The 13,186-nt window shown below is 40.0% G+C and overlaps 1 protein-coding gene and 1 non-coding gene across 3 annotated transcripts in view; one reads left to right on the top strand and one right to left on the bottom strand.

Moving 5' to 3' along the window:
* The window catches only part of FGF12 (fibroblast growth factor 12), a 562,336-nt gene that overhangs the window by 496,111 nt on the left and 53,039 nt on the right, over positions 1-13,186 (bottom strand). The window lies entirely within an intron of this gene.
* Positions 6,857-6,922, top strand: LOC132540613 (small nucleolar RNA SNORD61). Its single transcript, XR_009551803.1, has one exon. It is a non-coding gene; the product is annotated as a small nucleolar RNA SNORD61 (small nucleolar RNA).

Below are 13,186 nucleotides of genomic sequence, written 5' to 3'. Positions count from 1 at the left end.
TACTAGCTATTTCCAAAATGGAGTCCCCAAATCTTCATCTGCAATATTCCAGCCTTTAGGTTCACGATTAATCAACAATTTATATGGTTTTATATGTTAACTCTTTTTTCAGCCACCAGGTTCCATATGCTAGCATGATGCCAACCAGAATTTCCTGGGCAGATGACCCCACCAATACATCCTGGATCTCTGATTCCCCAGAGCCCCACCCCACTAGAAAAAGAAAGAGACAGGCTGAGAGTATGGATTGACCTGTCAATGCCCACATTCAGTAGGGAAGCAATTATAAAAGCCAGGCCTTCCACCTTCTGCACCCCATAATGACCCTGGGTCCATATTCCCAGCGGGATAAAGAATAGGAAAGCTATCAGGGGAAGGGATGGAATATGGAGGTCTGGTGATGGGAATTGTACCCCTCTTATCTTGTGGCCTAGTCAGTGTTTCCATTTTGTAAACAAATTAATTAAAATAAAAATATTAAAAAAAAAATAGAGGGCAGCAAAATAACTCATCTTGGAGGGAGCCATTCTCCATGGTTATGATCCAGGTTCCTATCCCTAGCAGACCTCAAAGGACTACCATGAAATGGGGGATGCTTTGATTCTGTGGTGTTGCTCCTTATCTCTCTGTCTCTCTCCTATTTGGAAAAACATTTTTTTTCTGGAGTGGTGATATCTCGGCAATGTCAAATAAGGTTAAAAATATGTCCCTCTTTTCAAAGTTAACCCAATTAACAAATAATGTGATAACATTAACTATCGAATGTCTTTTTGAACCCTAAGACAGCAGGAACCTCACATCTCCAATATAGAGCCTCTACTTCCCCCAGTCCTGGAACCCTTGGATAGGGCCCACTTTCCCGTATGCCTCTCCCAATCCATATCAAATAATATTGCATCTGCCGATCACATCCTAACCAACACAATGATTGCCACCTCAACATGCTTCACTTCAGACTGTGTCCAGAGACTTCAGGTGTGGAATGACAACCCTTCAGCTTCGTTACTCGGGTGAGACTTTTCCTTTCATAGAATACTCTAATTCCATCTCAGGTGGTTCACTTTCTAACAAAGTCCCAAAACCTAGATATACACCAGTTTCTGTGAGAGAGAGCATATGTTCACATGTATCCGTAAACTACTGCAAAATATATACCTGAAAGCAGAAGTACACTAGAGTTTGCAGTGACTACCCCCTAACACTTCCTCTCCACTATTCCAAGCTTTGGGTACATGATTGCTCAACAATTTGTTTGGCTTCGTATGTTAATTCTCTTTTCAGTCACCAGGTTCCAGATGTCATCAGGATGCCCGCCAGGCTTCCCTGGAATGAAGACCCCACCAATGTGTCCTGGAGCTCAGCTTCCCCAGAGACCCACCCTACTAGGAAAAGAGAGAGGCAGACTGGGAGTATGGACCGACCAGTCAACGCCCATGTTCAGTGGGGAAGCAGTTACAGAAGCCAGACCTTCTACCTTCTGCAACCCACAATGACCCTGGGTCCATGCTCCCAGAGGGACAGAGAATGGGAAAGCTATCAGGGGAGGGGGTGGGATATGGAGATTGGGTGGTGGGAATTGTGTGGAATTGTACCCCTCCTACCCTATGGTTTTGTTAATTAATCCTTTCTTAAATAAAAAATAAATTAAAAAAATATATGTCCCTAATGCACAAGAGCAATATAAACTAATAATATGCCTAACAATTTTTTCATCATCTGAGATAAACTGATACTTGTCAGTATAAGATGAGCATGTGGTCTCAACTCTGTTGTGTATACATGGCCATACACAGAGCTAGAAGAGAAGCAGAAGACCCCCACTCCCTGCCTCCTTGCGTCTCCAGCCCAGAGAGGCAGAAATACAGTATGCACTATGCTGCATGTATAACAAGGAAAACAGCTTACTGTACTATCCAAGAAGATGTTCTCTCTCCCTTGACACCTGTAGTCAATTCCTTATAGGAAAATTTAGAGAATGTAATGCCCAGTGGTGTAGAAAGGCAAAGTAAGAAAGAAATACAAAGTTGATAGTGGGCAAGAAGAAAACAGTAAAGGTATTGACAGCTGTTTCATACTCTGTTCCAAAAATAAAAGCTTAAATTGTTACACATGATTTGGGGGGGGGGGTGGATAACTTTCTCTAATTGGAAAGATACGTACACCTGCATAGTGTGCTTGCTTTGCCAGGTGCAAGCCCAGCTCCAACTACCTTGGAGTGCTGTGGTACCTTCAGTGTTGTGGTAGCTTTCCTTTTCTCACTGTCTCCCTGTTTCTGTCTTTCTAGATATAAAAGGCTGGAATAGTGAAGAAAATGACCAGGCTGTGGGTCTGGTCCTTTTTGTGTACATGCATCAAGTAAATTAATATGTCTCTGTGGTTGGTAAAACATTATTTCTAAGTGTGTCTGTGAGGGCCTTTCTGAAAGAAATCATATATAGATCAGTGATGCAGTATTAAAGGACCTGTACATTGGGGGCAGGGGGGCGGCACATGGCGCAAAGTGCAGGGACCAGAGCAAGGATCCCAGTTTGAGCCTTTGACTCCACACCTGTAGGGGAGGTCGCTTCACAAGCAGTGAAGCAGGTCGGCAGGTATCTATCTTTATCTCTCCCTTCCTGTCTTCCCCCTTCAATTCCTCTCTGTCCTATCCAACAACAGCAACAATGACAACAAAAATGGAAGAAAAAAAAAGTGGCCTCCATGAGCAGTGGATTAGTAGTGCAGGCATCCAGCCCCAGCGATAACCCTGGGCGGAAAAAAAACAGAACCAGAAGGCAAAATTTTTTCTTTGACGTGTGGCAATTATTTTCTCCTATCTTCAGACTGGAAAAATCAGTTTACCTGATTCTCTGGCCTTTGGACTAGAATTGAATTACACTACTTAGTAGTGTTCCTAGTTATCTAGATTGCATTCAGACCTTGAATTCTATAATCATTTGAGTCAATGTGTATTCTACTGGGGGCCACGTGGTGGTACAACTGGTTGAGTGCATGTGTTACAATGTGCAAAGACAGGGGTTCGAGCCCGCAGGCCCCATCTACAAGTGGAAAGCTTTACAAGTGGTGAAGCAGGGCTGCAGGTGTCTCTCTGTCTCCCTCCCTTTCTATCTCCCCCTACCCTCTCAATTTCTAGCTGTCTCTATCCAATAAATAAATAAAGATAACTAAAAATGCTTTAAAAAGTAAAAATGTGTATTCTACTGATTCTGTTTCTCTGGACAAACTTGACTATTGACTAGTACAGACATGGAACAGAAAAGGAACTTTCTTATTTAGACAGTCTCAGTAACTGAACTAAAAATTAGTGAATGGCATGATGAATCAAATGCATATTCAGTTTAACGTCTGAGAAATAGAATTTGTCACATTCACAATGGAGTAATTGGAATATAAAGGAGAACATAGAGACCTAGATTTTAGAAAATTTGGCGATAATAAAAACACCACTAGTGGGATTCATACTACAAAACTAGAATGAAGGGAAATTTCCCTGAAAGCACAGATGAAAGCCAAAAATATGTTTTAAATATTCAACATTTGAAAAAAGAAAAATCTGGGAATATCTTCTCTGTGCTTTCAAAAAAACACATGACATAGTTTACTTGTTAGAATAATGATACAGGATGAAGTTAGAAAATAACTGACAGTCATTAGTCTGAAATTAAGAAACCTAGCTGAGAACAGCAAGATAGCAAAAGATAAATTAATTCCACATAAGAAGTGGAAAAGAACAAAACTTTCACTGCAGAAGAAGAAAATTTCCACCCAAATAGAATATGTGAAAAAGGAGATAATAAGACAGAAGACAGGGCCTACACATTTTTCTGTACAAATAATTTATTTCTAAAGAACAAGTCTAACGGGGCTGGAGAGATAGCATGTTGGTTATGCAAAAGAGTTTCATGATTGATATGAGATCAAGGATCAGTCCCCAGCAACACCATAAACCAGAGTACTCTGAGTAGTGCTTCTCTCTCCAGTTCTCTCTCTCTCTCTCTCTGTCTCTCTCTCTCATTCTCTCTCTCTCTCTTTTCTGTCTCACTACAATTAATAAATAAAATACCAGAAAAAAGGACAAATCTTACCTAATGAAACAGAAGTAATAATCAAATAAAAGAAACAGTGCTCAAGGCAAAGACCAACCAGAATCTGAAATTGCATGTAGTCAATCTGATAAATACAAATAAATACAAATAATCTGAGAAATACAAATAACTGATAAATACAAATACAAATAATCTGATAATACAAATAAATACAAATAACAGTGAAAAAAGAAAAAAAGTAACAATAGCCTCCTGCTACAGAAATCAATCTCAAGTCAGACATCATTATTCTTTTTTTTTTTTAATTATCTTTATTTATTGGATAGAGACAGCCAGAAATTGAGAGAATGGGGGAAGATAGAGAGGGAGAGAGACAGAGAGACATCTGCAGCCCTGCTTCACCACTTGCAAAGCTTTCCTCCTGAAGGTGGGGGCCAGGGGGGTCTTGAACCCCGGTCCTTGAGCACTGTGACGTGTACACTCAACCATAGCCTGCAGTCACCAGGGTGTATCCAGGAAGAATGGTGTATGGGAGGGGAGGGGAGGGGAGGGGAGGGGGAGGGGAGGGGAGGGGAAGGGAAGAGGAGGGAAGGGAGGGGAAGGGAAGGGGAGGGAAGGGAGGGGAGGGGGAGGGGAGGGGAAGGGAAGGGGAGGGAGGGGAGGGGAAGGGAAGGGGAGGGGAGGGGAGGGGAGGGGAGGGGAGGGGAGGGGAGGGGAGGGGAGGGAAGGGAAGGGAAGGGAAGGGAAGGGAAGGGAAGGGAAGGGAAGGGAAGGGAAGGGAAGGGAAGGGAAGGGAAGGGAAGGAAAGGGAAGGTCACAGAAAGAAGGATGTAGCCTCCAGGTCATCCTCGCTGTAGTATTAGCAGCTACTCTTAAAGAGAATCACAACTAGCTTTTAATAAAATATGCCCAGAGATATATTAAAATAATACTTGCATTCTTCAAAGTTGATACCTGTCTTTATTATTAAGCAGATTTCCTGAAGTAGGCTAAACATCCCCCTTGTTAAATTATTTCTTCCATTAACTTACAATTCAAGCTCATTTTCTTGAATCTGGTTCTCTGCAAAATCCAAATTAGAAGCTTCCAATAATTTTACTAACTACAGATAGTCCTGGTTTAGGATAGTTTTACCTAGACTTCAACTGTACAGTCACATAAAAATCAGATACTCAACAACAACAACATAAACAAATACTTTGAATGTAAGTTTTTTGTTTGTTTGTTTGTTTCTGGGTTTGGAATGCCTAGAAAGATAACTCTCCGATGGCACAGGCAGTAGCTCCCATCAGTCCTCGATCAGAAGGATAAACAATACTGTACAGAGTGTTTTTCACTTTTACTACAGTATTCATCAAATTGCATGAGCAATGGTATGAAATTCAAGACTTCAAATTTTTTATTTTTTATATTTACTTATTTTCCCTTTTGTTGCCCTTGTTGTTTTATTGTTGTTGTACTTATTATTGTTGTTATTGATGTCCTTGTTGGATAGGACAGAGAGAAATGGAAAGAGGAGGGGAAGACAGAGGGGGGAAGAGAAAGACAGACACCTGCAGACCTGCTTCACTGCCTGTGAAGTGACTCCCCAGAAGGTGGGGAGTCGGAGACTCAAACCGGGATCCTTACACCAGTCCTTGTGCTTAGCGCCATCTGCGCTTAACCCGCAGAGCTACTGCCCGACTCCCCAGACTTTAAATTTTAATATTAGGCTGTGTTAGATGGGTCTTTCCTCAACTGTAGGTTAACTGTAACTGTTCTGAGAACATTAAGATAGGCTAGGTTGAACTACGACTTTTGGTAAGGTAGGTTCACTAACTTTTTTCAACTTAGAATATTTTCAATTTATGGCAAGTGATGACCCAATCAAAAGTCAAAGATTGGAACACTGACCATCACATTATTTCATACCCTAGCATGGTGTTTCCCATAGACTTAGCTGGTCAGATAAGTTAGGTTAAGTCTCTAGCACACTTGTTTTCTGAAGTAGGTTTTCACTTTCTAGAGCAGATTGACTAGGTCCTCTGCAAGTAAGAGCACTTGGGATGCTCAAATGCTCTTAAAATAAGAGCTCAAACCCTGCCCCATTTTTGTATAAATTCAATGCCTCATGTTGGGACTTCTACAAACAGTGCAGACTTTAGGCAGCTTCTTACTCTTTATCTCTAATAATCATATTTTTTACAGATTATATCAAACAGGTACAGTAATTTTTTTGGTTTTTTTAATATTTTTATTTTTATTTATTTATTCCCTTTTGTTGCCCTTGTTGCTTTATTGTTGTAGTTATTATTGTTGTCATCATTGTTGGATAGGACAGAGAGAAATGGAGAGAGAAGGAAGAGAGAAAGACAGACACCTGCAGACCTGCTTCACCGCTTGTGAAGTGACTCCCCTGCAGGTGGGGAGCCAGGGCTCGAACCGGGATCCTTACGCTGGTCCTTACAGGTACAGTAATTTTTAACCACTGTTTTCCCTTACGTCATTGTGTAGTCAAAGCTTTACCTACTACAGAAGGAATAACTAGTATTATAGGGTTCAATCAAATAAAAGCTTTAGCAAAGGGACAAATACTGTATTTCTTATGTGTTACCTTCAAAACCCTTTGGGAAACCTGGCTATGAGAAAACCTGAGTTCTCTCCCAGACAGATTAGAGGGGATCCCTTTGCTTTCAGAACTTGAAATATCAACAATACAAGTTGAAATAAGCCAGGCCAAGTCTGGTTCTCATTAAACACTCTTTATAAGTAGTCACCAGAACTCAGGAAGAAGAAACGCACATGTATCTCATTGAGAGGTTGACAACAAAGCTGTGATGAATTTAATTAAATTGATCATCTGATTTTACTGTTGTCCTCTAAGAAGTTCTGAGCTTGAAAAAAAAAAAAAGACAAAAAGATTAAAAAATGTAGTGACCCAGTAAGGTATTTTGAATGGACATATTTTGTAAAAGTTTAATTACTGGGTTGTTGAAAAAGTCACGATGCATTTTTGCATAGAAAAACATAGAAAAGGGGGGGGTGCCTGGTGGTGGTACACCTGGTTGAGCACACACATTACTGTGTAAAAGGACCTGTGTGCAAGCCAGGAAGAAAGCTTTGCAAGGCTGCAGGGCTGCAGATCTCTCTCTCCCTCTCCCTCTCCCTCTCCCTCTCCCTCTCCTCTCTCTCTCCCTCTTTTCCTCTCTCTCTTCTCTCTCTCTCTCTTCCTCTCTCTCTCTCTCTCTCTCTCTCTATCTCCCTCTCACCTCTCAATTTCTGGCTGTCTCTATCCAATATATAAATAAAGATAATTGAAAAACAAAGAAAAACATAGAAAAGGGGGCAGGAAGTTGCATACCTGGTTGAACATACACATTACAATGTACAAGGACCCAGGTTCAAGTCCAAGAGCCCCACCTGCAGGTGAGAAGCTTCATGAGTAATAAAGCAGTGCTGCAAGTGTTTTTCTTTTTTCCCCTCTCTCCCCACTCACTCGCAATTTCACTCTGTCTCTACCCAAAAGAAATAAATCAACAACATTTTTTTAAAGAAAAACACACCATATTTTTTTTTGAAAACCCAATACTAATCGGGTAATATGAAGTAGAAAGTGGAAGTCCATGAGATGAAAAAGAAAGGTGAATTTAGAATTAGAAGACTGACACTGTAACTTATTTATTTATTTATAAAAAGGAAACACTGACAAAACCATAGGACAAAAGAGGTACAACTCCACACAATTCCCACCACCAGAACTCCATATCCCATTCCCTCCCTTGATAGCTTTCCTGTTCTTTAACCTTCTGGGAGTATGGACCGACTGTAATTTAAGGAATGTCACATCACCACTTTGAGCATGGATTTTGCTGAATATAACAATGATATTATAGCAGACTTCTAAAAGAATTGTCCTGAAAGTTAACTTTAATATTTTGGTTTAAATGCCTATCACAGAGTATAAAACACATTAAGGTCTCAGTAAGAGAAGTCCAAGGCTAAGAGGGGACTTACTGTCTTTAATACAGCACACAATTTGAAGCCTATAAAGGTTCGGGCAAATGTACCCCCTTAGCCAAACACAGTGGTCCCATTTGCTCCTTCCTGATCATCAACCTGAAGGCAGCTGCTCAACAATTTTTAGTATTCCAGATTTAGGAGGCTTTCGTGTCAGAGAAGTCACTTAGAAGCTAAATTATTATTGTGAAACATAAAAAAACATATTTAAGCTGTCAGAATATTAGACAGGCACTGACTCCTATTCAGCTTCATTTTCCCTCTCAGAATGGTTTCCTTCCAGCTGCAGTCAATATATATTTTTGGCAGAAGAAATGCTAAAGAAAAAAATCTTCCGGCTTGTTTCTAAGAAGCAAGCTTCACTTTCATCTACACAGAGAGACTCTACAATAATAAGAGCCTCCACCTGTTATGTGCTTTGTAATTCACTTAGCCTTTGCACATGCATTACTTAATTCAACTTTAGACTCACTGGTAACTATACTGAGTGAGACAGAAAGCATATGAGGGTAAGAATAGGCATATGAGCTGCAATGATTCTTACCACTAGTGGTTGACAGAGAAGACCCTGAGTCTGTGGATATGAAGATTAGCACGTCTTCCAATACATGACTTGCCTCCACTTTTCTTGAGGTATATAGAAAAGGAAATAGCTGAAATTTTGAAAATAACCCAATGTCCTCCTATTGTAACATAGCTTAATGTTTCACTTTGTGTCTACCAGATTAATCTATGATGAGAAAAAAAGAAAAGATATCTCTACAATAGCATGAATAAATCTTACAATTCAATAAAAACTAGCTAGTTTGTGACCATCGACACAGATTACACAGGCTCCTGTGCTACATAAGACTAAATATGAGCCCTAGGTCAGATTGATATTGGGGATCTACTCTCTGCTCTAATCCAACTTGCTAGGTTTATTCTCCATTCTGCCATATTTCTTCTCAGACAATACTTTTAGTCTTCCTGCATGTTAGCTATCAGGCTCAGGCAAAAATGACTAAAGTCATAGGTCACATGGAACATACCTAAAATAGACTTCCTAGATTTTTTTTCCACATGAAGACCCCTAATTTCCTCTGCTCTATTCTTACCTTTAGGTTCCTGTATATTAAACAATTTGTCCTGCTTTATATCTTACCACCTTTCAGCCACCAAGTTGCGGGTGCTACCATGACACCAACCTGACCTCCCTAGGCAGATGATCTCATCAATGAGCCCTCAGACTTCACCTCCCCAGAGCCCTGAACCACTAGGGAAAGATGGATAGAAATATAGATAGATAGATAGATAGATGATAGATAGACCCACCAACATCCATGTCCAACAAAGAATCAATTTAAAAAGCCAGACCTTCACCTCCTGTACCCCATAAAGATCTTTGGTCTATCCTCCCAGAAAGATAAAGAAGAGAGAAGTTTCGGGACCAGGTGGTGGCACACCTGGTTGAGCACACACATTACAGTGTGCAAGGACCCAGGTTCAAGCTCCTGGTCCCTACCTGTAGGGAGGAAGCTTCATGAGTGGTGAAGCAGGGATGTGGTGTCTCTCTGTCTCTTTCTCTCTCTATCTCCCCTACCCTCTCAGTTTCTCTACCTAATAAATAAATAAATAAAAGTTTTAAAAAGAATAGAGAAGCGTCCAATGGAGAGGATGGGACATGAAACTCTGGTGGTGCGAACTATATAGAATTGCACCCCTGTTATCTTACATTCTTGTTAATCATTATTAAATCACTAATACAAAAACAGTAGCTCGTTTAAATTACACTGGTAGTAGCAACTGGGTAACATTGAATGTGAGCATTTCCTGCTCCAAAGGAGCAACAGATTTGCCAAGTGCTTAGAACAATTTCTCATTGATCAACTATCCTAGGGGCACATAACTTCAGGTTTTAAGCCTTAGGTCACAGCGCTAAAACTATGTCAAGCATTACTTCCTTCACTTGATAGATAAGAGAGAAGGGGAAAAAAGCCAACCCCAATTCACTCTGCTTATTGTTATTTCTTTTGCAGAGAATACAGGTGCAGTACAAAGTCTTCTTTCCCAAAAATTTAGCAATATTCAGTTTTATACAAAGTAATGCCTACCTAGTGTTGATGAACAAGAAAATACAAAGTCATAAAGAAGCATTATAAATCACTTAGCAACCTCATGCAGAGTTCAGTGCGATTTTTACTAGGTCCTGAAAACCCAGCAAAATCAAGATCATCGGTGGCCTAAGGAATCATAAATATGTATTTGAGAGCTTGAGCTTTTCACTGAAATCCAGGCAGCTGCAGAATATTTCCTGCACACATGCTGGATATTAGCACTAGGATGACAGAGGTCAGGAGAGAGTGAAAAAAAAAATAAAGTAGACACACTTTCTCTTTCAGAGGATTTTAAAGTAGACTAAATGTGAGAAAAATCTTTGACCAAGTTATCTTTTTCATGAAACCATCATAAAAAAAAAGGAAAGAAAAAACAGTCTGAACCAGAAATATATACCAAAAGGAGAAAGTAGATTGCTTTGTTGCCACCTTGGGTGGTGAATCTGAAATCAGTACATGTCTATGGTTTATCTAATGTTTTCAATCTTGCCTAGAACAGAATTTTTTGCTCATAGCATTCAATTCAGTGAATTATGAAAAAGGAATTTTCATAAAGAAAGCACAGTTGGTAATGGTAAAGCTTAACTATTTATCAAAATACTGGATTTGCTGGCTTTGGCATTTTATTGTTTTAATTCATGCCTTTTCTTGTTTCTACTTTTTTTTCCACCAGTTTTATAACTGGCACTCAGTGACCGCACAACAACTCAACAACTACCTCCAGCCTACTTTTTTAAAAAATTATTTTTCCTTTTGATAGAGTTGGAGATGGAGAGAGATCATCTTATCTCTGCTTATCTCTGGCTCAGGAAGAGAGAGATAGAAGGAGACATTCCTGTAGCACTATTCCACCACTCATGAAGTTTACTCCCTGAAGATGGAGATGAGAGGCTTGAACTCAGTCCCTCAGGCTTGGTAACATGTGCGCTCTACTAATGCACCACTACCCAACCTTTATATATATATATTACTACTAAGGAACATTTAGTTCACACGCAATTAGAACAAAGTCAATGAAGGTTACCTATGACTAGAAATGATAAATAACTTTTGGAAATAAGTCCTAAATGATAGCTCCGGATATGGTAACAACAAAATAAATACAAAGACAAAGGATGTCATGTATCTTGCATCTTGTATTTTATAGTATCTTCTATTCCATAATAAACTGATAGTGTCAGAAGTTTCATATCTGCTTTCTATTAAATTTTATTCAGTTTTGCTTAGTGAAATTTTCACTTTTTAAATTTATTTATAAAAAGGAAACACTGACAAAACCATAGGATAAGAGGGGTACAGTAACTCCACACAATTCCCACCACCAGAACTCCATATCCCATCCCCTCCCCTGATGGCTTTCCTATTCTTTAACCCTCTGGGAGTATGGATAAAGCATTAGACTCTCCATCATGAGTGCCTGAGTTTGATCCTCGGCAGCACACATACCAGAGTGATGTCTGGTTCTCTCTCTCCTCCTACCTTTCTAATAAATCTTAAAAACAAAAAATAAAATTAAGTTAAATTAAAATTGTCTTTGATGCAAAAAATACACACAATAATAAGTGAGGATAATGTCCAGTATAGAAATACTTACAGACATTGTGTCAGGGTTCTTAGTGGGAGCATACAATGGGGTGAAATAAGATGAGTCTATGTTAGGAGATCCAGAAACAGACTCCTCACATGAACAGATGTTGGGACAGTGTGTTCCACTGCAAAGACATCATGTAAAGATTTTCTCATGCTTTTTGGACTATACTGTGGGCAGACACAGAAATACCCTTTAAAAATGGGGTCTAAGAAGCCTGGCAGTAGCGCAGTGGGTTAAGCGCACATAGAGCAAAGCGCAAGGACTAGCGTAAGGATCCCAGTTCGAGCCCCTGGCTCCCCACCTGCAGGGGGGTTGCTTCACAGGTGGTGAAGCGGGTCTGCAGGTGTCTATCTTTCTCTCCCCCTCTCTGTCTTCCCCTCCTCTCTCCATTTCTCTCTGTCCTATCTAACAATGACGACATCAATAACTACAACAATAATAACTACAACAACAATAAAAAAGGGCAACAGAAGAGAAAATAAATACAAAAAATTATTTTAAAAGGGGGGGTTTGAGCCAGGGAAATAACTCAGCAGTAGAATACAGAACTTGTATTGAGTGAAACCTTAGGTCCCTGGTACTGCCTAAATCATAGCTGAGTGGAGCTCTAGACTCTTGCTCACAATCTCATTTAAAATAAATAAATAAATAAATAAATATGGCTAGGGAGGCAACATAATGGTTATGTAAATGGATTTCATGCCTGAGGCTCCAAGGTCCCAGATTCAATCCCTAGCACCACCATACGCCAGAGCCTAGCTGCGCTCTGGTGTTTCTCTGTGTCATTCTCTCTGTAGTTCTCTCATTAAGATGAAATAAATAAAATTTAAAAAAATAGAAGCCTTGGAAATTGCTCACGGAGTAGAATGCAAGACTTGCAAGCCTAAGGCTCACAGTTTGATTCCCATTGCCACAAGTACCACAGTGATGCTCTGGTCTCTCTCTCATCTCTCTCTTTCTCTCTTGTTCTCTGTCTCTCTCTCATCTGAAATAACATTAATCTTCCTAAAAAGTGAAATCTGGATCTACATGGCACCTGGGGGTAGAACCTTGTGCTGTATTATCTCCAAAGGGGAAAATTCAACCTGGGCTGCAATCACAAGACCTAATTTGTAACTCTACATTCTAGAACCAGACAGGTAGCTCACCTAGGATGGTGCTTACTTTGATAGGTATGCAGCCCAGGTTCCAGGGCTCAAATTTGGCCTCTATAGCACTGGGGGAAGTTTCGCATTATGGTATTTTTCTCTTTTTCCCTCTCTATCTGAAAAAGTTGTTCTGGAAGGGTGAAGCCCTGATAAAGAAAGATGAAAAATGGCAGGAAGGAAGAATGGAAGGAAGGAAGGAAGGAAGGAAGGAAGGAAGGAAGGAAGGAAGGAAGGGATAAAGGAGAGAGGGAGGAAGAAAGGAAGGTGGGAGGTAGTAAGAAAGAGAAAGAAAGAAAGAAAGAAAGAAAG

The sequence above is a fragment of the Erinaceus europaeus genome, chromosome 9, assembly GCF_950295315.1.
Source record: "Erinaceus europaeus chromosome 9, mEriEur2.1, whole genome shotgun sequence".
Lineage (NCBI taxonomy): Eukaryota > Metazoa > Chordata > Mammalia > Eulipotyphla > Erinaceidae > Erinaceus > Erinaceus europaeus.
The sequence above is the reverse complement of the archived record's forward strand: the minus strand, read 5'-3'. Positions and strand labels throughout refer to the sequence as shown.